General features: G+C 51.9%; 1 long non-coding RNA gene across 11 annotated transcripts in view; it reads left to right on the top strand.

Moving 5' to 3' along the window:
• LOC113459684 (uncharacterized) overlaps positions 1-25,568 on the top strand; it is a 104,016-nt gene that overhangs the window by 33,571 nt on the left and 44,877 nt on the right. For 5 of the 11 annotated variants that reach the window (XR_012582185.1, XR_012582179.1, XR_012582181.1 and 2 more), the window contains exons 4-5: positions 11,455-11,607; positions 11,944-12,097. The exons of 5 other annotated variants lie outside the window; for them this stretch is intronic. This is a non-coding gene — a long non-coding RNA (uncharacterized LOC113459684). The remainder of the gene's footprint in view (positions 1-11,454; positions 11,608-11,943; positions 12,098-25,568) is intronic. One more of the 11 variants, XR_012582177.1, reaches the window with a different exon arrangement.

Below are 25,568 nucleotides of genomic sequence, written 5' to 3'. Positions count from 1 at the left end.
CAGAAGGGATTTTGAGGGGTTAAAGGCTCAGCAGTGAAGGTCACCCCCATGTCCTGGGCAGCATCAAAGGGTGAGGGAGAGGATTCTGGGACATGACCCTGCTCCCCTTCTCCAGCACTCCCTCCAATTCCATTTCTTTTCCACTGCTTCCCATGAACCCCTGTGACACAAGTACCATTCAAAGGACAGGAGAGCAGAGGGAGGTGGATGCTCATGGAGGTGCTGTGCCCTGCTTGGGATCAGGCACTGGCACCAGTGTCAGCAGAAAGTGCAGAGGGATGCTGCCAAGGAGCTGGGGGCTGGAAAATGAGGGTGGAAGCTCAGAGCTGGCAGACATTTAAGTCACTCTTTATTGCAGAGCTGCACAGGAACAAAAAGGATCAATATTTATTAGTTGCAGAAAGCATAATTTTGCATGAAAGGCATTGATCAGCGTGTCAGCCCAGACAATGTCATTACATCTTTATGATTTGGTCAACATCCCTCTAGGAATGAGGGTATTGCTCCCTAGACAGAGAGAGCTGGAGGGTGAAGAAGGGTTCAGCATGGTGCTGTGATCAGAGCAGGGCACAGCAGGAGTGTCTGGTGTCACAGGATGGGCTCAGTGGTCACTTGGTCACTGAGGTCTAAGGGCCACCAAGAGAAATTCCCTATTTCAGAGGCAGGGCCTAATATCTGAGTCCCCTTTCCCAGTGAATTAAGCTGTGTGTGTGAAAGCTCCCCCAGCAGTAACAGTGCACCATAATTTGCTTTATGGCAGTGGCTGGAGGAGGCAGAGGAGCTCTGTGGCAGCCTGCAGTGAGGTGGAGATGGGTTGGAGAGGATCAGGTGGAAGCAGGAAGGTGAGGATGGTGGAAGTGGTTGCAGGTTCACAGCTGGACACAAAGCCAAAGGGAAGAGGCTTCTGGAGCTGCCCTGTGGGAGGTGACTGCTGCTCACATCTCTCCTTGTTGTGGCTCCAGCAGTTCAAATCCTGCCTTTTCCATCCCTGTGCTGGCCCCAGCAGAGACACAGGAGCACAGAGATGGGCCTGGAAGCAACAGGCCCTGTGGTTTTGCAGAATGCCTGAGTCAGGACTCTGGGGTCAGAATTCCCAGCAGTGCCATGGATTCCCTCAGGGCAAGCCACAAGCCAGCCACACACAAGGCAATTGCTGAGCTTGGCTTCCACTTGGATACCAAAATAATCAACTCCACGAAAACAGCCTGCTCCAATCACTAGGAGCACAGTGTCTGCTCAGAAAAACCCTGAAAAAGTCCTCGTGGGAGCAAGGAATGCTTCCAGCCCCCAGCACTGTGCTGGGTGTGAGCCAGGAAAACATGCCCCTGGCATGGTAAAAGATCCTGATGGGTTCACAGGCTGCTCGTGAGTCAGTCGAGGTGTTTGTAGATAAAAGGTGTCATCGGGTGAAGATGAGTGGCTCTGTCTGGCACTCTGAATGATGAATGAGGTGTTGTTCCATACAATCAGAAGGAACCTCTGTGTGAATCCTGAAATACAGTTTTGGAGACAGCTGTTCCTGCCTAACCTGACAGGCAGCCCTTTAGTCAGCAGGAGAGGCTGCTGGAGAGGAGACACAGCCAGGTTTGAAGTGTTGAAGTGCCTGCAGCCCACCTGCACTGCAGCAGGGATCTGTGGATCTGGAATCTCTGGCAGAGGAGGCTGAGGGACCCCTGGAGCATGGGAGCTGCAAACTGCAGCCAGCAGGGTCCAGCATCACCGTGCTGCTCCTGAGAGCCTGGGGGGCTGCACTGGTGTGGGTGAGCCAGGGAGCCTGTGGGGGCTCAGGGATGTGTTCCATCCAGGAGCATTGGGAAGGAAGGAGTTTGCAGCCCCACTTTGGCTTTGCCAGTTGGAATGCCCAGAGCAGGCAGCTTTGCCTCATGCAGTCTCAGTGAGAGAACCATTAATTTTGTATTAGGACATAAAAACTGAGCTGAACACACCAACAGAACCTGCAGCCCTGTATCCTGTCTCCACCAGAAGCAGAGCTGGATGCCTTGAAGGAAGACATAAAAATCCCATAATGGCCATAATTGTGCAATACTACCCTGTAAGGGGAGATTCCCCCCTGACCCCAGCTGGCAGCAGCTCCTACCCCAGAGCAGGAGAGGCAGGGGCTGCTCTGATTGTCACAGGAGCTGGAGTCCCTCAGATGCTGTTCTTGTGCACATAAATGTCCAATCCTGTGGTGAAACTCTTTAATTCTGGTTGTTATAGTGCTGTTTTGATATCCTGCTGAGGGTATCTTGGATGGCCTGCTGCAGGCTGCTCTTAGGAGAGCAGAGGAGGAGCTTTGCCCCTTCCTGACACCAATCCTTTCCCCTTCTTGAATTCTGGAATTAATTTAAAAGTACCCAAGGCCAAGCTGGATGGGGCTAAACTGGCCCAGTGAAAGTGTCCTTGCCCCTGGCAGGGTGGAACTGGGTGAGCTCTGAGCTCCCTTCCAACCCAGCCACGGTGGGATTGTGTGCTTAGCCCTCCCTGAGGGCTGACCCTGCTGTGGTGGGGAGGAGCAGCACTGCCACTGCCACAGCTCCGTGGGCTTTTGGCTCACGTGCTGCCCTACAAGCAGCCAGCTACCAACGGCAGTTTCTGTGCCCATGGAGCATTCAGAGGATGTTCCTTACAGAGGGATTGTGGGGCTAACAGAGACTGGTGATGGTGGCTCACTCTGATGTTTGGGAGGAGAGCTTGACATGACTTCAATGAGAATTTTTTTAAATAGATTTTTGCTAATGAAATAAAAACTTGGATTTTCACCCAGCTCCCAAATAGCCACCTTTAGGATGAGATAGCCATCCCAGAGACCACCTGGTGTGGCATCCCCAGCCCCCCATCCCTGGGCAGGGGAGAAGTTGGGTCAGGACTGGCCAGGAGGAGCAGCAGAGGTGCGTTTGCCTGCTGGCAGAGGGGAATGAAGGCACAGAGCGGGTCTGGGCATGCACCACGGAGGAGGTGACACCGCCTGCGATAATTGGGCCATTAAATCTCACAAAGGCACCGACACTTTCACAATGTGGCTCCGAGAAACAATCACTCTCCAGTGGCAATCGCAGCTATCTGCAACCATTTTTCTGCTGATCCAGTGCTTAATCCCATTGTTCAGACTCCAGGTTAAATTGTCCTCAACCCACAGTGCAGAGGCCAGCCATGTTTGCAGAGATGTGCAGGTGCAACTGAGGGGACATTTTGGCTCAGAAATCCATTTGTAAATGTCTCTCAAATGCCTGCTCCTGTTCCCTCTGCCTCCTCTCTGCCAGCCCTTCCACCTCCAGAAATCTGCACATTGCAGGGAACCATCCCAGTCCTCTGCTCAATCCCCCTTTATTCTGCCCTGCTTCTCCTGAGTACAAAGAGTGCCAGGACTGCCTGATACAGTCACAAAATTGGCTTCAAAACCTCCTAGTTTGCAGAACTGCTTTAGTTCTTTTTATTTACTGTAGGTCTGGGGAGGAGGGGTTTAATCCTTTAGCTGCATTCTCAGGCTCTTCAGCTGTGGGAGCCCAGAATGCCATTTTTGCAGTAACAAAAGTGGAATTTTGCATGCAGACACAGGGCCCCAGGAGATGGGGACTGAAGAACACCCCTGTTTCTGAAGGCTTTGTAGTAAAGTTGTGGCTCTGGGTGTTTTGGGGCTCTCAAGGCTGATCCTGGATAATATCCTCATAGGTTCTTAATTCACCAGCTCTAATCCATGGAGCACATCAACCCCCCTCCTCCCCCAGCAGATTGATGTTTGGATGGTGAAGTGCAGGCAGGAGGTTTGACCAAGGCTGCTCAGATCCCTGAGCTGGGTTTGTGGTGCTGGCTGTCCTGGCCAGGGACAAAGCCCTGCTCCCATGTTTGGTCACTGATCCTGTTCAGTTCTGGAGTGTTCAGGGGGTGACCGTGCTCATTGCTGGGGTGCTGGCACAAGTCCTGGGGTTTAAGCACTCCAGGTCTGGGATTAAAACCAAAATCAAAGAGAATTTTACCTGTGTTTTGGGTTTTTCAGCAGAAAACCCTTTCTCAGTCTCATGTCTGGCCAGGCAGGGGATTGCACAACACTGCAGATGTTCCAGCTGTGCTGCTGCAGTGCTGGGCATTGCTTCTGTCTTGCTTTACTCTGGCCTTTGGCAGGAAGATGATTTACAGGTGTTACTTGGCACAGTCAGAGGTGACAGCAGGGCAGGAGTGTGACCCTCTGCCTGGCAGGAAAGGGTTGGACTGGGACAGGAGACCCCAGACTGTGGGACACAGAGCTGTGGGACATCAGGCTGGGCATGAGCTGTGGCTGGAGCTCCCTGGGGAATGTGAGCTGGCAAGTTCATGACTCCCAGTAATTCATTCCCTTCCTGGAGCTGTCTGAGCTCTGGTAAGACTATCCAGAGATGCCTGGGGTATATTTATTTTTCTCTTTTTTCCCTTTGATGCCTCTTTCCTTACTGTGGGAGACTCCTGCAGCTCAAGGTTGCCTTTCTGTGCCTGGGCTGGCTGGGGCTCCCTTGGTGAGCAGGTATTAATGGCAGGGGAGGGCAGGACCTGTGATAACTCAGCCTGGCAGCCCCAGCAGCACCGAGCTGATGGAGTGGTCTTTGGAGACCCAGAGAGCTTCAGTCAGCACTTCTGCCTGAAAGGAGTTGTTGTCAAAAGGTGAAGGAAAGTCACTCCAGATCCAGGGAAAAAAGTCACCCCAGGATGCAGGGTTCTTCCTCTGGGAGGGTGTGACTGGGTTGCTACCAGCAGTGTGGTTTCATTTCAAAATTCATTTGAACAGAGAATTAGAGAATGGATTTCCCCTCTGCTAAGGATTTATACACATCAGTCTCACCCAGCCCCTCCCACCCCTTCACTGAGCCCCAGGCAGGGTTTTGAGGGCTGGTTGTGGCTCAGTTCCCTGCAGCTGGAGCAGGGAGCTGGGCTCTGGGTTCCCCAAATTCAGATGTGGGACTCTGGGCCCAAAGCACAGTGTGGAGCACGTTCTGTGGTGGCCCAGTGTGACTGCAGAAACCTCCTCTGTTCTTGCAGTGGTGCTGATGTCACTGTGCCACCCTATTCCCTGCAGATGGTTTTCATCACCCTCCCATTGAGCCAAGCCAGCCTGTTAGCACAGCACACCTCCCAGGACCCAGAGGTGTGAACCAGATCTGCTGCAACACCCCGTGGGCTGATGCAAAATGCTTCTTTCCTCATGTCCTGTCAGCCTGGAATTATCCCAGGACGCCTCAGGGGTAGGAAGCACGTTTAGTTTGTGAGCAGGGTTGTCACTTATCCCTGTTGCTCATATTTTCATCTCCCCAGCTCAGGAGGATCACCTGTGCCTTACAATTTGGGACACCTTGTCAGCACTGTGCACGGGGAGGTGCCTCCTGATGTCCCCTCTGGGCTGTTTCAGGGGACACTGTGTCACTGCCTCACATCACCTGCAGCCCCAGGGCTGGTTCCCAGCTGGAAGGGGCTGCTGTGGGGCTGGCAGGATGGCAGCCAGGACTGGCAGCTGCCTGGGCAAGGGAACACTTCAGGCATCACACTGGCCTTGGCCCCAGTCAAATATTTTCTGTCACTGATCCTTACGAGTTTGTGGCATCCCCAAATGAGGCACAGGGGATTACAGAGCAGCCAGCTTTCCTTTAAAGCTTGACCTTGGCATCAGGCTGGTAGCATGGCAAGGAAGAGAGATGAGTTAGCTGGCAGCCTGCCTGTGTGTGCCAAGGGGTCTCGAAAGCCTCAAAGGATGCATTAGTTTGATGTCAGAGGCTTTGTTTGTGGCATTCCCTGGCACACTCTCCCTGCCTGTGTGTGTGTACGTGGATTTCCTGCCTGCATCCCTGCTGCTCCCCCAGCCTGTGTCCTGAGAGCTCAGCAAGGCAGCCTGGACAGCTCCATGAGACAGATGGAGATGGAGCCAGCTCTGTGGGGACAGCTGCACCCCTGACAGTCCCCTCTGGTCATGCACCTGTTAGGAGCTATACTTAGCATGGGAAAACTTTCCAGAAAAGAGAAAGCAGGGCAGAAGTGGGGAGGCAGAAAGGCAGAGAATTTGGCCTCATTCTCCTCAGCAGGTCCCAAAGCTCCAAAAGTGCCTCTCAGTGACAGCATCCAGAAATGCCAATCACGTGAGAGCAGGCAGAGCTCTGCTGGCACTGTCTGGGGACAGCCTGAGCAAGTGATGGCTTCATAACTCCTGGGTGGGATGCCAGTGAGTGCCATGTGCTTGTCCTGGCAGCCCCTGAGCACTGAGGAGCTGCCATGTGGGAGCTCTGGGGTGTCCTGGAGCAGCCACACTCCAGGGTCACTGTGCAGAGCCTGTGTCCATCTCAGCTCACCCAGAGCTGCTGCAGCTCCTCTCCCTGCTCCTGTCTGCTCTGCTCCAGCCTGGCTGCCACACTCAGCCATCCTTCCTCAGCCCTGGGCACTGCCAGCTGCCCATGGAGCTCAGGGTGCATGGATGGATGGATGGATGAGGAAACCTCCTGTTGGTGCTGGGCAGGGCTCTCTGTGAGGAGACAGGAGACTCTGTAGCTCTTCCTCTGATAAATGAAGAGCCCTAAGTTAGGTGCTCACAGCCTCCTGGCAAATAATGGTGCCTTGTCCCCCTTCTTGCAGCAGGGGCTCCCTGGGAGCCTGGCACAGGGGCAGCAGGTCTGGGTGGGTTTTAAGGCCAAGTTTTTGTTGTGTTCTTTTCCTTTTGTAAGTGCTGAGCTGCATTTTCAGCACCCAAATGTCCCGCTGGCACAGGAGGTGCCCAAGGGCCATCTCTGCTGTCATGACTGCAGCCTCTCTGTTCTCCCCTCATCCTCATCTCTGGAGAGAGACTTGGATTTGCCTTTCCTGGGGCTCCAGCTGGCGAGGAGTGAAACCCTATCCATGGCTGGTGACTGCAGGAAGCTTTGGATGGATGAGAATCCAGCATGGTCGGATGCCTGGGGAGCGGCGGGCGCTGCTGACAGGTGGCATCTCCTCCCTGGAAGGACATGTCCCTCTCCAGCTGCTCTGCCTGATGCATGGCCTGTCCAATACCTGCTCCCCACTTAGCATTCCACGAGTTATGGCCACCTGAGCTGCTGCTTAGTGAGGGGATTTGCTGTGCTTAAATCAAAAATGCAACAGGCACTTTAAAGTGCCCTGTAGCTGAATTGAGCTGAGTTTTCCAATCCCTGCAGCTCTCAGCTCTGCTCCTCTGCCCTCTTAGCAGGAGGCAAGGAAACTGTTAGGTTGCACTTAGGAGCCACCTAAACATCTACTAAATGTCTTCCCTGAGTGATGCTCTTGGTCAGTGCTTCCCCAGCCTCAGGAGCAAGGTCTGGGTGTGAAACCAGGAAAGGAAGAGGGAGTACAGCATATCATGTGGACACCAGCAACATTTCCAGCTGACAGGATAAATCCATGGTATTCCTAAATGCCTCATCAAGATCTTTGTGCCACTGGAACAATTTGCATTTGCACACCTGTGCAGAAATGTGAATATCTTACAATTTCCAGGTGCTTGAGCCCTGCTGGTACCAGTGCCAGCTCTGGTGCCCCAGGATTGGTTTCTGTGCCATCAGAGGTGAGGAAATGCTCATCTCCTTCCAGCGGCCACTTACAGCTTTTTCCTTTTAAGATGGAGAAAATCCTTGTCACATTTCCTGATGTTTCTGTGTGGTGTGAGGAAGTGATCATAGAGAGAATCATACCAATTTCTGCTTGGGAGTGGGAGGAACAGGAGGTCATTCCTCATCTCAGGCCTGGGCTTGGATTGAATGGACCTGGTAATCTGGGATAACTAGATAACCTGTATGGTACTTGCCAGGTGCTTAACCCTTCTTCATATCCCTCCTTGGAACTGGAGGCACTGACCAACATAAATTGCTCCTGTCAATGTGCTTTATTGGACTACATCAAAGTAGAATCGATGGAGAGTTAAAAAAATCCCTAACAAAATGGGCTTTTTAAGGCAGAGCAAGTCATAAACAGACAGGAGTGTGGAGCAGGTCGGGTTTCACCTGGCAGCCAGGGAAACAGGGGGGCTCTGCTCTGCTCTGTCAGGGGTGGTTCATGGCACTGGGGTATTTCAGGGGAGGGGAAGCATCCAGGAGTTGTTACCACACTGCTGCGAGGAGAGGGGCTCTGAGTGGGTCAGGTTTGTGCCTCCAGCTTTGCTGTCACAGATTGATACTGGTATCGTCTCTATCAGTGTGAGTTATCTGTTTCCATTTAACCTAGATGAAAGCTCAAGTGTGGTTATTGCATTCTAAGGTTGCTGGAACTTGTTAATAATTTAGAATAATCGAGCCAAATTAATTCACTTTTAAAATTGAGCTTATTTGCATTGGCTGGTCTGGTTTTTTGTGACAGATCTCTCTGCGGGCATATGTTTGTGTAAGCTTTTTGTGTGTGCTCGTGAGTGTTTGTGTGCATACGTAATTTCCTTCTCCATCTCACAACCAACAGAGGCTGAGCTGGATTTAAATGTTGTGCAGGAAAAAATGTGAAGAAGGTCCAGCCCAAAGTGGAGCTGAATAGCTGAGGTATAAATCCACAGGGAAAAACGGGGTTTGTAATGGAAATGCTGCCTCGTTTTAAATTATAGCCAGGCATCTGTGAGGCTGAAATTCCTGCTGCAGCATCCAGACGGTGCCTCAAGCTGGCTGCACGCTGCCAGAGATGAAGAACCCCCCCAGCCTACCTGCAGCCTGACCTTTGTGCTGCCCCTGGCGTGCAGCTTTTGTGCTGCGCGGGGCGGGCGCGGTGACAGATTGCTGCTGACAGGGAGAGGCTCCTCCAGCTGCATTTCTCTGCAGCCCCTGCCGCATATCCAGGGGCTTGTTAGAGGAACAACAGCACCAGCCAATAACCAGTTGGTCTAAGCCCCTGGGACACACCGTATGGCCCACACTGTGCTTGCTGAACTGGGAGTGTGGAGTAAATTCAGCTGCTGCAGCCCTGGTGTTACACAGTGAGGGAGCACACCCGGCCGGGCGTCTGTCTGTACCTATAAATAACAGTGTTTGTGTGTGTGTGTGCATATTTATGGGTCTGTGTATTTATTGTGGGTGAGGCTGGTTGTAGAGCAGCCCAGAAAATGGAAATCCTTTTGTGCAAATGTGCTTGCGTGGAGGCAAGGAGAGCCAGGAGAGCAGGGCTGATGGATTGGCCCTGGACTGCAATGACAGTCCTTTCTTTAAAGTCAAAACAATTTCAGGGAGAAAGGGTCTCCAAAAAAAAAGGTCCAGTTTCAGGAGGTAGCACAATTGAATTTCTGGTTGCTGGCTGCCTGCCTGGAGGGCCTCTTGTCACTTCTACTTTCTTCCAACAAGGCAGAAGGCGGAATTGACAGCAGCCTTCCCGGCAGGCTGTTAGGGAAGCAGGGAAGCCAGATGCTTTGCCTCCCTGCTCCCTCCCCTTCTGCGGCCCGAGAGCCACAGAGTTAAGTTGCTTAACTCTTCCATTCTCCCTCTCCAATGCTCCTGGTCCGATCCAGCAGGGATCCTGAGGAACAAAATGCCTGGGAGTGGGCACAAAGGGTCCTCACTCCCGAGGGTGTGTGTCAAAATAAAGTACCTTCATGCTTTGTATAGAACAGGAGAATTAGACTTTTATACAGAAAGATTCTGCAGAGAGGCACATGGTGGGAATGGGCTGATACAGGAGCCTCTTTCCCAGCAAACCCAGGGCAAATAATATGATTTCAGAGCTTCCAGCCCAAACCCACTTCTAAACTCTCCCTCAGCCCCTGCTATTTATATTGCTGCATATAGGATACTGTGTAGGTGGGAACCAGAATATTCCTGTAATTTCTCCAGCAAGGACAGTAGGCTCAGGCCTCTCCTTTCTTTGTGTAGAATTATCATCTTTAGATGTTAAGGGATGTGGAAGGCTTTGGTTGCTGTTGAATTAACATTTCTATATGCATCATTTCACTAGATAATTTGCTGACTCTAAAATTTTTGTGTAATCAAATTGGCTGGCTGTTTTAACATTTGTCTGACACCATTTTTAAGTGGTAGTTAAATGAAGTGGAGAATGGAGCCCTTTCTTTAGACTCAGGCTGTAGCAGGGTGAGGGTCTCCAGTATGTTTTTTTGAGCCAGGACCTGCTCTGTGTCAGGGGTTGGACATTTCCAGCACTCACAACCCACAGAGTCCTTTTTAGTCTGCCCACAGGTGCAAAATGGGGTGACCAGGTGGTAGTGGATGGCCAGGAACTGACACCCTCTGTCCTAAAACCTTGCTAAAACCTTGGTACAGTGGTTAAGGTGAGAATCCTTCTCTTCACTAAGGACAAGAGGAAAAGGCCTCAGGCCTCAGGGGAGGCTCAGGTTGGACATCAGGAGGAATTTCTCCATGGAAAGGTTGCTCAGGCATTGGAATGGGCTGCACGGGGAGGTTTGGAGTCCCCATCCCTGGAGGTGCCCAGGGAATGTCTGGATGTGGCACTCAGTGCTCTGGGCTGGGGACAAGGTGGGGATCAGTCATAGGTGGGACTCGATTGTCTTGGAGGGCTTTTCCAACCTCAGTGATTCTGTGAAATAGCTCCAAATGGCACCAAACCAGGGCCTGGAAGGGAAAATTGTGCCAGGGGAGGTTTAGACCACATATTAGGAAAAATTTCTCCACAGAAAGAGTGGTCAGGCTTTGGAACAGCAAAGTGGAGGAGCCACCATCCCTGGAAGTGTCAAAGAGAGATGTGCAAATGGCACCTGAGGACATGGTTTAGTGTGACCATGGTGATGCTGCTGGCTGGAGAGTTGGACTTGGTGACCACAGAGGTCTTTCCCAGCCTCAGTGCTGCTGTGCTTCTGTTTCTGAAGTTCACCTGCACTGCCACTGCCAGGCTGTGGGCTCTGCTGGGGGCCACCCAGGTACCTCCAAAAGCAGGGAAATTGCAGAATTTCCTCCAAAGCCATGCAGCCCTTCTCCTCCTGTGTGCCTCTTCATGTGTCTCCATGGCCAGGAGCTGCATCTCTGTGCTCGTACACTCCTGCCTTGTCCCTGTGCCACCTTCCCCAGGCAGGGAGGAGGGTGATGGAGCAGCCATTCCTCTGGGTTTGGCATGCTCAGCCTCAGGCAAACCACAAACATTTGTCACCTGCAGCAAGGCAAAAAGTGTTGCCCAGAACAGCCTTTGGAAATGTTTTAATTACCGCTGGTTAATCCGGCAATCAACGAACTTGAGGTAAAGATCGCAAGTGGAGACAAAGTCTAAGGGGAATTTTATGCTTGGAGTCAAATTTCAGCAATGTTTTTGAAGCATTTCTAATTGGGATGGTTTAAGAGCCATCCCCAAACCTCCCTGAATCCAAACAGTTCTGATGTAAGAGGGAAACAAATCAGTCATGCAGCTCTAGCCCAGCACTGAGAGCTGGAGCAGCACAGGGCTTCTAAAAGAACCAGCCTAACCACCAAGGTCTTTCTGTGCAGCTTTACAGTGAGAAAACTTCTTTAATGGACTATAAATCAGAAAAGGAAATTTATTTTTTTGTTTCTCCAGGCTCGAAAGACGAGCATGCATCTGCCTGAGAGCTTTCAGAGCGAGCCATCCCTGCCAGCCAAAGCAGATTCTCTGTGCCTGCTTCCAAGCAGCACAAGCTGAAACAACTGGTGGCAGAGTGGGGTGTCTCTCCAGTCCTAGCCATGAAGAGAGGTGATTATTCCTCCCTCCTAATTCCACTTCCCATAAGGAAATTATCCTGTGCTGGAGGCGTGCACCTTCCTCTGTTCTGTCAACGTGTGTTGCTAGGAAGATTTATTTCAGTAATAAGGTCTTAGCAGTGAAACTTAACAAAAATGAGGGGGCAAGTTTATTAATTATATATTTTACAGTTAATTAAAGATAATATTTAACAGAAGTAATTGCAGGCATCTGCATTGATGGCACAATTAATTTCCAGTGATAAACGGGTTGTGTGTCCTTTTGTTGGGCTGATCAGAAACAAATCCTGCCTGGTGCTAAACCCCTGTTATCTCTTTGCATTTGCAGGAGATGAAACATCCTCCTGCTCACAGCACAGGGAAGAGGCTGGAGCTGGGCTGCTGTCTCCACACCTGTAGAACTGTGGAGAAATGAGGATTCTTTGTATTTCATTGGCTTCTCTGAGGAAAACAGGGACCATGAGATGAGCCAGAGCCTCGGGGTGAGTGCAGCTCCCAGCACCAGTGCTGCCAGCTCCCCCTCCATCCCATCCTGCCTGGCAGCCCAGCTCTGGGAGGCAGGAAAGCTTTGTTCCACAGCACTCAGGTCTTTCACCCACCCCTCAAGCTGCTTCTAAGCAGTCTCTTCCATTTGTGCTGAAATGCTGTGTAGGAGCACTTGTCACTCATCTCAGCTTGCATTCAGCATGTTCCCAGAGCTGTCCATGTGGGAGCTTGCTGGGCTCTCAGGGCACCTGTCCCTTTGGGATCTGACACAGAGGGTGCCCCCATGTGCCCCGAGGTCTGTGCAGTGGGAAGGTTTATTCTGCACTGTCACTGGCAATGTTTCTGTTCTCCTAACACCTTTCAGACAGCTTGGTAGGTTCTACCTCATGCAGGTGTCCATCTCCCATTATCTTCCCCCTACCTGAGGTGCACACAGAGCCTGTGCCACACAGCTGAGTGATTTTTATTCCCTCCACTTGAGGGAAGTAGCTTACAATGTTATAAACTGGTCCTCTGTGATTGACTCATGCCACCTATTTCTGAAACACAGCCAATAAGGTAAGAGTAGGTTTAGAAAAGTTTAAAGTGTCCAGATCTGTTTAGGACAGGAAGGGAGCCCAAAAGTTGGATAAAATACTGTAAAGAGCCAAGCCCAGCACAGCTGCTCAACCCAGAGCCATCCTGTGACAGTGATGCTCCTTCTTGCTTGCTTTCTAATTTGTTATAGAAACTGTTGGTGCAGTTGGGGGGTTCTCCCCAGGTCAAAGAGCTGCTCCAGGAGCTCTGCACACCTCCAGGCCAGGTCCTCCCCATGGAGGACGTGATGGGGCTGGTCAGGAGGTAAAGTACCTCACTTTTCCAAAGGCAGGTCACAGGGACCAGGGCTTCCAGCCTTTTTATTGTCTTTGTGAATGAGGTAAAAGATGGAGTAGGCAGCATGTGAATGATGTGGAGGGTGAAAGGAAGAGAAAGCCATGCCAAGGCCAGAGGAGGGCCCAGGTTCCAGCCTGGCCACACTGAGCAGGGCTGGGCTGTGTCTGCTCTGGGCTCAGCAGAGCTGGGGCTGAGCCTGGGCAGCCTGAGCAGCAGGCTGGGTTTGTGAGAGCAGCTTTGAGCTGAGGGTTGGCTGCTCTGCTCCAAACCCCAGCTTTCCTGCAGGCCCATCTTGTAAATATTTAAATGCAGAAGTAGCAGACCCAGCAAATCTGTGTGGGGATTTGCAGGCAGGGAGGGGAGCAGAGTGTGTGAGCTGCATCCCTCAGTGTCTGCACCCTATGTGCAGTCTCCCAGTGCCTTCCAGAGAGATTTTAATCCAGAGAGCTCTGACAGCCTTCCAGGCATCAATCACCCAGCACCACAACAGCCCTGCAAGGTCAGGCAGTGTTATCAGCCTCCCCTCAGAGCTTTGTGCCTCAGCAAGGAGGGATGGGCAGAGGGAGAGCAGCTCCGAGTGAGTGTGAGATTTCCTGCAATCACAGCTTTCCACACTGCTGGAGCCAGGGATGGATGCAGCTCTCCTGGAGCCCTGCTCCCTGCCCTGACCACTGGAAACACTTCCTCCCCACAGAAACCTCACCGTGAAACCACCCAGCAGAGCAGGCCTTTGAATTTGGCAGGCAGAGCACAGGCTCTGCTCTACCCAATCCACAGGCACATTTTTGGGGTTGTGTGTTTACTGAAACCTTGGCTTTGCTGGTCTGCAGAGAATAAAAGTTGATTGTTGAGCAGCCAGGGCTCGGCGTCGCCCTGCCCGTACGTGTGAATTCCCTGCACAGCCAGGCCAGGCCAGGGGGGATCTTTGTGGGGCTGCAGCCTGCTCATGTGAGGAGCCTTGTCTCTGCTCTGTGCTGAACATGTCTCTGGTTACCTGCTCTCACTGGAGCTTTTCTGCCTTCTCCAATCCTTTCCTTGGCTGCTCTGGCTGCAGGGCCTTGTGATAGCTGGCTGGATTTATTTATTTAATAATAAAACTTAAAGAGCAAGTTGTTTTCCAGGCAGTGGCTGTCTCTATGGAGCCAGGTCATTATGGGGTTAGTGTGGAGGGAAGCAGGGCTGCTTGGGGAGCTTCAAATCTGGCAATCCCACTATTCCTTCTGCTCCTCAGCCTTCTCCAGTACCCCCTTCCTCCTGCACTGGCAGGAAGGTTCATGGTGCTGTACAGACCATGCCACTTCACCTCTCTCAGGATGTGCCAGGGGTGGTGCAAGAGGCAGTTCACAGCCCAAGGCCACAAACAGGACAATGTGACAGTAAAGAGAAGATGATGGAACACAAAGAGTGGGCCTTCCTTTGGTTATTTCTCCTGTGCAGATCCCTACAGTTGTCACAGTATATGTGTCTTGTCTATAAGGGACCTTTTCTATAAGGGACAATGACGTCCTCCCATAGGGCTTAGCAGTGCTGTCTTTATTCTCATGGCTGGGAAACAACTGCACTCTTTTGGAGGATGGATTAGTCAGGGGTTTAAAACAAAAGTCAGAGGTTTGTGCTCTGGATCCCAACCTGAGGCATCTGCTGTCCTAATCTGAAGGGCTCCCCCACCCCAGCTTCACTCATGGTACCCCCAGGTTGAATGGGCCCCTGTGCTGCTTTAGGAGAGTTGATCTCCTTCATCTCCATGAAATCCTGTTGTGAGGTACCTGCCTGGCAGCCCTGCTTTGGGCAGAGGTCATCAAATCACTCCCACTCCATCTCCAGTGGGAAATCCCTGGGATTTCCAGCTGGATGAGGAAACCCACCTCCATCACTGTCTGACCTGAGCTGGGCACTGTTCACGTGCATCTCAAAGGCTCCAAGAGGCAGGGATCTGTCACAGCACAGCTCAGTGCCTCAGGGGGGAGGGGGGGTTGTTCCCTGAGGGTTTGGCTGCAGGAATAAATCTGTACCTCCACACTCTGCCCATAAAACTGATAACACTGAGATTGCTTTACACATCAGCAACAGAATGGAGACAGCAGAGGCAATCAGGACCCAAAATAATTATGTTTATCATCTATAATCATCACACAGAGTCTAACAGCACATTAGCACTTCCAGCAGGCAGTTTTCAGGAGCAGGGAAATTCAGGCAGTGTTTTGGAGGATGCCCTGATTATTTTAAAGGACATCAGCCACATCTGAACATGCCATGGGGAATTCTCTGAGCTGCCAGCACACTCTTTTATTGCACTGTGGAGAACAGGAGCAGGGCCAGTCCTGAACCATCTCTGTGAAATGTTACTGGGTGTAGTTTCCAGAGTCAGGCTGTGGAAACAACAACTCAGCCTCTTTTCTGACAGATCCCAGGGATTTGGAAGGGGTAATCTGGAAGAGCCCACAGCTGCTTGAACCCCTCTCCGTGGCAGGGATTATTCCAAAGGAAGCCTCTGATGTTTCCCCTTGTGATGCTGCCTCTGCTCCTCCCTGTTTTCCTGCCAGCCCTGGAATACACACAGACTTAGGGCTGAGCTCCCTGGTGGAGAACTGCCCTCCCCTGTGCTACTGCACAGTCTTGGGGGTCTGGGGCTACAAATGTCCAAGCAAATCCAAGTGGTCTCAGTTCAAAACAGGTCCCTGCAAGCAGCAGAACCCAACATCCTTCAACCCATGTCCTGCAGCATGGTCCTGTCTCTCCTTGTGCTGCACTGTTAGGGAGGGCCAAGCCTTGCAGCAAGGGAGAAGAGGCCAGAGAAAGTCCTGGTCAGGAGGAATGCAGTCAGTCACTGCATTCAGCCTTTTGATGGAAGGGCTTAGTAACAGTCTGCTTGGAAGGAAAGGAAAAGCCTTGAGCCAGACTTGTATGTGGAATTAGTTGGAACCTTATCAAAAGCCCACAGCGCCTCAACTCTTCAGCAGAACATCTGAGATGCTGCACATTTATTTGCTGTGATGTTCCAGGTTATGAAGTGGCTTTAGAACCCCTAGTTTTCCATGCTGATCCCCAGGTGAAGGTGTAAAATCCATCCTTACAGGATGCCCCTCCCAAGGTGTGTCTGGGTGTGAGGGAGGGGCAGTTCCCATCCTGGGTCTGTCACTGGGAACTGGTGTTTCTGCTGCAGACAGCACCCCACTGCCAAGAACTGCTTTAGCAAGGCTCTTAGGAGCTGCTTTCAAACCTGGAAGGGTTTTTGGAGCCAAACATTGGTCTAAGTGCATTTTTACTGAAATTCAAATGCAAACCAGCCAGACTTTCACTCCAACATTTCAGCTTTCCTGCAGATTGTTTTTCCAGGGGCACCCTCTGGCTTGTCCACAGGACTGTGGGAATGCTGTCAAGACAGGAGCCATTGTCCTGTGTGCAAAAGGCACCCAGCTCAGGGACTGGGCCTGTGCTGTGGGTTCCTCATGCCAGGGAGCCAAGGAGGAGAGCTGAGCTCCAGAGAGTGCTCTGGGGCTGACTGGGACTTGCCTGTGGTGTCAGGGATGTGCAGCTCCACAGGCAGTGGATAATGGGGTGAAGGGACACCCAGGGAGTCTCCAGAGCCAGCTGGAGCCAGTGAAGTCCAGTTGCTCTGGCCATCATCCAGTCAGCTTTTGTGTGTCTTCAAGGGCAGGGACTGTTCTGCCTCTCTGGGCTGCTGTTCTGGATAATTGGGTTTTCCTGAGCACAGTGCTCAGCACTGGGTGTGAAATCTTTTCCAAAATCTTGGCCCTTTTCTATGCTAGCAGAGGTTCTGCTTTCAAAGCAGGTTTATCACTGACTTAACACCCACCAGGCTTCCCCTGTGCTCCTAGAGCTCCTCCAGCCTCTTTGTGAGCTTTTCCAAGTGCAGGAGGGACGGTGCCAGCTCCCATCCAGCCTGTATCCAGGGTGGTTTAGAAAGGCACTTTATAACTTGGAACATCCCAGTAAATAAATGTGCAGCATCTCAGATGTTTTGCTGAGGAGATGAAGTGTCACAGGCTTTTGAAGGGATTCCAGCTAATTCCCCACACAAATCTGGCTCCAAGGAGCTCCTTCCCTGCAGACCACAGAGGACTTGGGGCCAGCCCAGACCATTGCATGCCCTGGCCCAGCTCAACCAGTCTAGGGAGAGAGTGAGACCAGTGCAGTGAGGAGCTGAATGTCCCTCCCATGGTCCTTTGGGAAGGGATGGATCAGAAGAGGAAAATACTGAAGCTGGGGAGGGAAGCTCTTGTGGTACATCCTCAGCAGGAGAGCTGCAAAACTGAGCTCTGTGGTGTGGAATTGCACCAGGGAAAAGGAGGAGGCTTGTCCTGGAGAGCTCCTGCCAAAGTGTGAGACTGGTGGAGGTAAACAGTGGAGCAGTGAAGGGATCCTGACTGTGATCCTGGTGCTGTGCTGTAGAGTCACAGCAAAAGGAGGTTTTGAAGACAAGTGAGGAGCTTTCTGGGTGTTTTTCCCTGCTAGAAGCATGAATAAAGAAAAGCACGAGAGTGCTTCCTTGGAAATCTGGTGGGTGGCCTGGTGCTATGAGCTGATAGAAGGTGGGGGCTCATTCCTTCATAATGAATGAAAGATGACAGATGGGGAGAGGCAAGGAAAGGCCTTCAGCACTGGTATAATTAACTTACTCCTGAGAACACTGGCATGAGCTTTTCTCCTAATATGATAGAGAAAAGAGAGGATGTTTGAGTGAGAGTAAGGAGGTAATGGGAGTTGTGGAGGTGAATGTGGTTGTCCCTGTGTTCCTGAGACACTGGAAGCAAAGCCTCCGTGCCAGCCTCAGGAGCAGATGTAGGTCCCTGGTCTGGGGCAGGGGGGTGGGCTGCACCTCCTGGGGTGCTTCTCTGAGCTTAATCCACAGCCCTGAGCCCTTGGCTTGGAGGAGGAGGTGAGGAGCCAAGCCCCCTTCACAGCAATAATGACTTCACACCCTGACTTTTTCCCCACGAGCCTTTTCTCTTGCACACTAACGAGGCTGAGCCTACTTCATTGTGCCTCGGTAATTGTGCTTTTAATTATGCTGTGTGTCTGCCACCATCTGTTGTGCTCTTTTCAGAATCTGTTTCAGTTCTGATATCCCCTTTTGAGATGAAGGGACCACGAGTGCCCGCAGTACCCAAGGTGTGGATGAATCATAGATTTTTCTGTTCTGTTCTTCGCTTTCCGAATGATTCATTCCACTTGATCTGTTTCTCGATGGTTGCCCAGCCTTGAGCTGACATTTTCATGGAACTGACAGCTTTATGTGGAAAAATGAGAGCTGAGAGGAGTGAAAAAGGTGTCTGTTGGAAAGAAAAATCCTGATCTTTTCAAGATGAGTTTATTTGGACAAGGGCTATCAGAGGACTCTGAAAGGAGAGGTTACAATAGCTGCCAGTGTGAAGTTGCTGGTGTTGGGACAATGCTGTGTCTTAGGGACAGACAGACGAGAGCAGCATGGCACACGTCCCCCCGAAGCAGGGCTGCAAGGGACAGGGACATCAGGCCAGGAGAGGGAGCTGGAAAGGCTCCAGCTGCAATGAAGGAGATGAAGAGAAGCAAAACAAGCTTAATGAGCCAGAGATCTTGTTAGGAAGGGAGGCCAACTGCAAGTTTGGGCAGAGGATGGCTCCTCTCTCCTGGTGTGCAGGGCTGTCCTGGCCTGTCCCACTGCTGGTACTGGGCTATGTCTGGCTCTGAGCACCTTGTTCTGAACAGGGTGACCTTTCTTTCTGTTCTCTTTGCCCTCTAGAGCTCTGTCACTGGCTGGGCCCACAAACCAGCCCTGACACCCAACAGTGTGGCTTTGTCTCATGCTGTGCAGGTTCTGTGCTTCTGCAGGATGCTGCAGCTGGCTCTGGATTGGATCTCTGGGTGGGATGTGGCAGAGTGGGTATCGTCCATGGTGCCAGACCCTCAGTATCCTTAGAAAAGTGTTATTCCATCCCAGGCCAGGCAGATCATCCCTTGAGCTCTGGCAGCTGCTCCTCATGTTATCTTCTGAGCATCTCTTAAAAACATTTTGGGCTGCTCTGATGTGATTTCCTGATGCTCTTTCCCCTGGGCCTGACACCTTGGTGCTTCAATGTCACCCATGGTCATGGGAGAGGAAAGGAACCACCTGAGCCTCAGTTTGCTGTCCCTGTTCCAGCTCCTGGACACTTTTCACCTCCAGCTTCCTACTGTGGGAAAGGATTGTGGTGTCCTTCTGCTTTTGCTGGTTTCTTATGCAGGGAGGATGGAGAACATAAATAGCTGACAAATCAGCTCAGGGGCTCTCTCTGTGTCGTTCCTGCATTCCACAGGCAGGTTCCTTTCCAGTCTCCTCCTGTACATGCAGGGTGAGGAGCCAAGCGTCAGTCACAGGACAGGAGTGTGAATGATGTTCCTTCCAAAACCAGTTCCATTTAGCTCAAAGCCACAATGGGAAAACCACTGTGTTTCCATGAAATCCACTTTGTGTCAATCCATGGAGCTGGGCTTGGGTGAGAGGTGCTGGGATCCCAGTAGGTCACTAATTAATTACCTACCCACACTCTTTATTGGCAAGGCAGGGCCCTTGTGATGGTTAATTAGGGTGGGAGCCAAGGAGAGGCTCTGTCTCAGTGGTGATCCACGTTCCCTCTGGCTTCCTTCCTCATAGCCATGTCCTGGCACTGGGAGGGGAAGCCAGGGCTGAGCATATGGCTCACTGTGGAGCTCTGACCTTCCTGGAGCGTGGCTGGAATTCCCTTCAAATGCCTCTCCAAACCTACCTGATGCTGTGGAAATCCTCACAGAAGTGTGGCACTTCTGGGAATACAAACCCTTGGCCCAAGTGCCAGCAGTTGTTATTCCCTCTTCTTCTTCCTCCATCTTCTCCTTCCTGCCTGCACCATGGGCAGCTGAGAGCCTTGGGATGGTGCAGCAGGAGACACCTGTGACTCCCTTGTGGGCTCTGTGCCCAAAAGTGCCAAACAGCAGCACAGCTCTGGGAATGCAGGGCAGTACCATGGGCTGGGATGTGGCTGCAGCTCTCCACAGAGAGAGCAGCAGGCACAGCTCTCACCCAGGATTTTTCCTGGGAAAGGCAGTGAGGTGCTCAGAGAAGAAGAGGAAACAATTTTTATCTCTGTTCGCTGCTCCTGTTGTTTTGCACACGTGGAATGTGTTATGGAGATTGATTACCCAAAGTGATTTGTTAATTGGACACCAGTGAAGGTTGTTTGGATTCTTTGGCCAATTGGGTCAAAGCTGTGTCCTGGCTGTCTGCAGACAGTCATGGGTTTTTCTTTAGTATCTCTTTAGTATGTAATTTAGTATAGCATTAGTGTAATACAGTATAGCTTCATAAAGCAATTGTTCAGCCCTCTGAATCATGGAGTCAGGGCACATTACTCCCTGCATCTATATTGGGATACCTGAGGCAAGCCCCACACAGCTCTTTTGGGATCTCCCCTGTCCTCAAACACATTTAGGGTGAGTCATGGTAGTTCAGGAACTGTCCAGCTGCTCTGGAAGTGGAATCCACGGCTGGCTGGCCTGAGAGAGACCTTGGATAAGTGAAATGTAAATGCTCACAGTGCCTTGCCAAGATCTGAGTGGGAAAAACCTTCCTTGGAAGAGGATTTCCTGTCTCATCCCAAGTAGTCCCAGCTGCTGAATGTGCTTTGTTGTCATGGCCTCATGTCTGGGATTTGCTTTCCCCAAGACCTTGAACCCCATTCCCCTCCCCAACTCCTCGAGGAGTTTGATGCGGCCTGTCTCCAGAAATGCAGCTGTTTGCTCCTTTTTGGAATCAGAGAATATTTCTACTTTCTTTCCTCATGCTCTGCAGTGACCTAATTATTTAACTTTGCATTGCAGCCTCTTCCTACAGCCCTTGCCAAAGAGCTCATCAAAGCCTCCCGTCCCCAGCGCTGGGGGAGCTGGATTATTAATCTCACTCTGCTCAAGGTTACAGGAGATGTTTCCCCCTCTCATGGACAACTCTTCCAGACAAATCTTTGGCCTTTCCACTTGGAGGCAGCTGGGAGGGTGTTGGAGCAGTGCTCATTGTTAACATAAAGTTCCTCCAGGCTGCACTGGAATATCACACAATTCCTGGCATAACTTGATCTGTTTGGTCTTGGGGTACTGGAGGAGTGTCTGGTCTTCCTTCCTTGATAAAAGGAGGTTCATAATTAGCCATATTCCTCTTTAGGGAGATTGCTGCTAAAAATCCCTCACCTCTGGCTGTGATTTCCCAAATCTGTGATGTTGAGGAGCTGTGGCAGTGCATGGAGCAGGGGGGATGTGAGGGGTGGTTCAAACCCATGTCCTGCAATGGGATTTCACGTGTGGGTGCCTGTGCTGTGTGCAGGAACAGCTGCTCAGGGCTGACTCTGCCCAGAGTGCTGCTCCACAGGAATGCAGCATCTGGGAAGGAGTGTCCAGCCAGCCCCCAGCACTGGCTCCCTTCTCTGGGGGTGTTCTGTGGGGGTTACAGGGTGCAGAGCTGCCCGTGGGATCAGGACCTGCAGTGGGTCTAAAGCCACTGAAGCCCCTTGGCCACCCAGTGGCCCCACTCCAGGAGATCATCTGGAGTAATGTCAAGGGACAGGGAAGTAGGGAGAGCAGGAGATATTGGGAGGGTGTTGCAAGTTGCTGTCAAAGTCGAGGGTGCTGGATCTGACTGGTGCTGGATCCAGGATATGAATAGGGCAGAAGCAAATGAGGTGGTTTAGAGTCACCCCATCCCTTCCTTATTTGAGCAGCTGTGCCACTGCCACTCTCTCCCTCAGCACAACCTGTCCCCTGCCCTGCACTGTGCAGTGCTTGGGCTGCAGAGCAGCACCCAGCTGCCCCCATCCCACCCTGCACCTGTGGGCTGCCCTATCCATCATCCTGTGGCTGCTGGTACCCAGCATCTGCCTCTGCTCCTGGGCAGCAGCTGCCAAAGCCATTTGCTCAGCAGGTGTGCTCCTGCATTCACTGGGAGAACAGGCTTTTTGGGAGAGAGGAGGCAGAGAACACAGGGAAAACTGGAGGGAGGGCAGGAGGAAAGAAAAGGAAGTAGGAGAGAGAGGGAAAAAGCAGCAAATGACTGGAAGAATTAGAGATGGAGTGTGGAAAGGACTGTGTATCCCTGTTGCTTTGAGCACTCAGCAGATCCTGTGGTGTGTCTGCTTTATTACTGACAGAGTTCTCCCTTCTGTCGGCTTGTTTCCTAATTGCTGGGCTTGTAAACTGCTTGATTTATGGCTCTGTTCATCAGTTGTGGCCCTCGGGTATAACATGCTTTTCCTTCCAGGCTGGGAAGTGAATAACGAATTAACAGCCTGCCTTAGGTTCAATGAGAAGCTGAGCATTCAGGGATCTTTACTGGGCTGCACGTGCCAAAGAGAAGTGTTTAACTTTTACTTCTCATTCACTGAGGGTATTGAGAGAGTCCTTCCCCAGGGCAGCAGCAGCGTTGTGGCTGCATGGTGCCTTTGAAGTGTCCCACAAGAGAAGCCACCAAGGAATGGTTTTGCTGTTGGTTTGCACAGAGAGCTCAATCTGCCTCCTCACAGCTTGCTCTGAAGCTGGCATTGTGTGCCATGTGTGTTTGTCTCACACAAACTTCCCTCCAGAAGAGCCAGGGATGAGGATGAAGATGAAGTCAAAGAACAAATGGCCCTGCTGAGCTGGAGCTGTGCCTTGTGCTCTGCCAGCAGCCAGCAGCCAGCCCTGGCTGTCACCCTGAGAGGGCTCTGTCCTAAACCCTGGAGTACCCTGCAGCCAGTGTGGCTGAAGTCTTCACTGAGTGACTCAAACAGCTCTGCTCCCACAGCCCTCCATGGCAGTCCAGTGCTTTCCACACAGCTGTGATCCTCCATGCTCACACCTCCATGCTCCAGGTTTATGGAGCAACCAGGCCCTGCAATGATAAGCCCAGGCTGGTGGGAGGTTCCTTGGGTTCAGGGCCTGTCTGTTCTCCCTGCCCAGTTCCCAGCACTGTGGTCAGGAAGTCACATCATGGGCCCTCAGCAGCTCTGCAGCACCCAGACATGCTGTGGGGACACCTGAGAAGGAAATGCCTGTAAAACAACACCTTTGTGGGGGAAGAAAATCTTGTAAAGAACAGAGGAACTGCTATAGCACTGCTATAGCACTGCTCTTCTGGGAGCACAGTACCCAACAAGTGTGAGCTCAAGGTCTGCAGGTCTCCAGCAGATAAAGTTTAAGCTGACAGATCCCCTCAGGACTTGGCAGCTCTGCCCTCCTGCCCTCAACAGCCTCTCAGGATGCTGCTGCTGCTGCCTCTGAGCTGCTTCATGGCTGTGGCAGGTGAGGCTGATGTGCCTGGAAGGGTGAGCTCAGGAAAATGGCTCTGTAGGACTCACCTCAGCATCGTGAGGCTGCCAGCAAGGGACAGAGCCTGCAAAGTCAAGTGCAGCATTCATGGAAGGCTGCAGCACCTCAGGGGCTGTAAAGATTCTGTTACAGGGAGAGTTTTAACACACCTGCTTTAACACACCAGCCCTCATTTTTCTGTGGGAGCTCAGCTGGATGGAGTGCTCTCTTCCAAGAATCCTACAGCAGGCAGAGCTGCTGGTATCTGGTTTTGCTCTTTGGGTACATAGAATAATAAATAAACTGCAAGGTATGGTGTTTCTTTCCTCATGGCATTAGCACACAATTACATGGTCCTTGGCATCCTGTGAGCTCTGCTCTTGCTGTGCCTTCCACTGATGGGTCTGCAGGATACCTGAGAAGCTTCTGAGGAGCAGGGAACCTGGAGCACCATGAGCATCTGGTATCATCATCATCATCTTTGACTTCTCACAAGGCTCAAGAACCTGTCCAACCCCTGGGGAAAGCTGAGCTCACATGTCCTTATGCCATATCCACCAGGACTCCTCTGTTTTTATTTAAAATCCGTGATTTCTCACTCAGCTGCCTCCTTCCAGCAATCCTAGAAGGCTGTAACAGCAGGATGTTGGAGTGCAGAGCAGGAGAGGACACAGCAATGCTCTTCATGGGACACGAGCACCCACCTGCCATGGCTGCAGTCGTGTGGCTCCTTGTGCCATGGAGTCCAGGATCAGGGAGAATGAAGACAGAAGATCAAAGGAGCTCTGTCTTGCAATTCACACATGCTATCACCAAGAATATTTACTACTAATCACTAAACTAGTCTGAATACACACCCAAAGTCCAGGTGTTATCAAGTCCTGATAAAAAAACCTTGAACTGTGTTTGGTTCAGCATGTGGGTGTGCTCACACCCTGCAGGATCTGTGCCACACTTCCTAAATTGCACAGCAGGCAGGATGGCTCAGGAACAGGAGAGGCAGGAGGCCCAAGGTTCTGCCTCATCAGGCTGCTGAGGTTGAAGGAGCAACAGTCCTGGATGCAGGCTGAGGGTGGGCAGAGGAGGTGCCTGCACCCTTCCCCTTCTTCCATGCACAGGCTGGAGCAGTTCCTAAGCTTGAGTCCAATCCCCCTCCTCTCTGGGTGCTGCTGTGACAGCTCAGCACAGGCAGCCTCTCCTCCCACCTGTTCCTCTGCTCACACTGCACCAGAGGCTGGAAACAGAATCAGAGGGAGATGCTTGCCTTTATACTCCATATTCACACGGTGAGATCCTCCCTCCTCACCTCTGACCTGCTCCTGCCTGGCTGCCAGTGTGGTTCTGAGCAGCACAGTGCTTAATCACCTCCTGGAGCATTGAGCAGAGCGTTCCCAAGCTCTCCCTCCCCTGCCCTGAGCAGGAATTACCTCGGGCTGGCTGTGCAATGTGTCCATCAGCCAGCGTGGCTCCCGTTGCCTGGATGCAGGTTAAAAAAAAGCCTGCTGAAGGTGTGATAGATGAGCATCTGTTCTGTCCCCAGAATGGGATTTTTTGAAGTTGGTGTATTTCAGCAAAAGGTTACGGCCCCTCTGCTGGCAGGGCTGCTCCTGCAGCTCGGGGAAGTGGCTGTGTTTGAGTGTCTGTTCTGGCAGGGCAGAGTCACACAGGGCTGGGTGAGGGCCCTGCTGGCAGTGCTGCTCTTGTGCCCAGTGTGGCAGTGTCAGGATCTGGCCCCCAGCAGGAGCTGCCTGTGCAGAGCCTGCCCTGGCTCACCAGAGAGGCCCTGGGACACTCCCCCTCAGCAGGCACCAGGGGCCATCCAGCCCTCTGGAGCTGCAGGAGAGGATGGACTTGGGGGTTTGGGGGCAGCCCTGGATTTGAAGTTCAGCAATAATGTTGGTTCTCAGGTCAGGAGCACAACCAGGACTGTGCCCTTGGCAGAAGAAGCTTCTGGACCAGCTGGGTGAGGAGGGTCCTCCTGGCTGAGTGCTCTGAGGAGTGTTTGGTGTTGGAGCTGTGGAGCTGATCTCACCAGGCCTTGGTGAGGGCAGGCTGGACATTTTGATGGCTCTCACCCACCAAAGACCTTGGCCAGCTTCATGGTGACTGACTTGAGCCTTGAGAGCTCTTTGGCTGAAGGAATAGGCATTGCCAGTGTCTTCCTTATCAAGCTGCCGTCTCTGGAGACTTTATGGGTCCAGACCCCCTGTGTTCCATGGCTCCATTGTGGTCTCTGGCAATACAAGGCTGCCCTGAAGAGCACTAAGTGAATCCCTCTAAAATGGCCTTGCTGAGGGATGTGTGACA

The sequence above is a fragment of the Zonotrichia albicollis genome, chromosome 11 (assembly GCF_047830755.1).
Source record: "Zonotrichia albicollis isolate bZonAlb1 chromosome 11, bZonAlb1.hap1, whole genome shotgun sequence".
Lineage (NCBI taxonomy): Eukaryota > Metazoa > Chordata > Aves > Passeriformes > Passerellidae > Zonotrichia > Zonotrichia albicollis.
The sequence above is the reverse complement of the archived record's forward strand: the minus strand, read 5'-3'. Positions and strand labels throughout refer to the sequence as shown.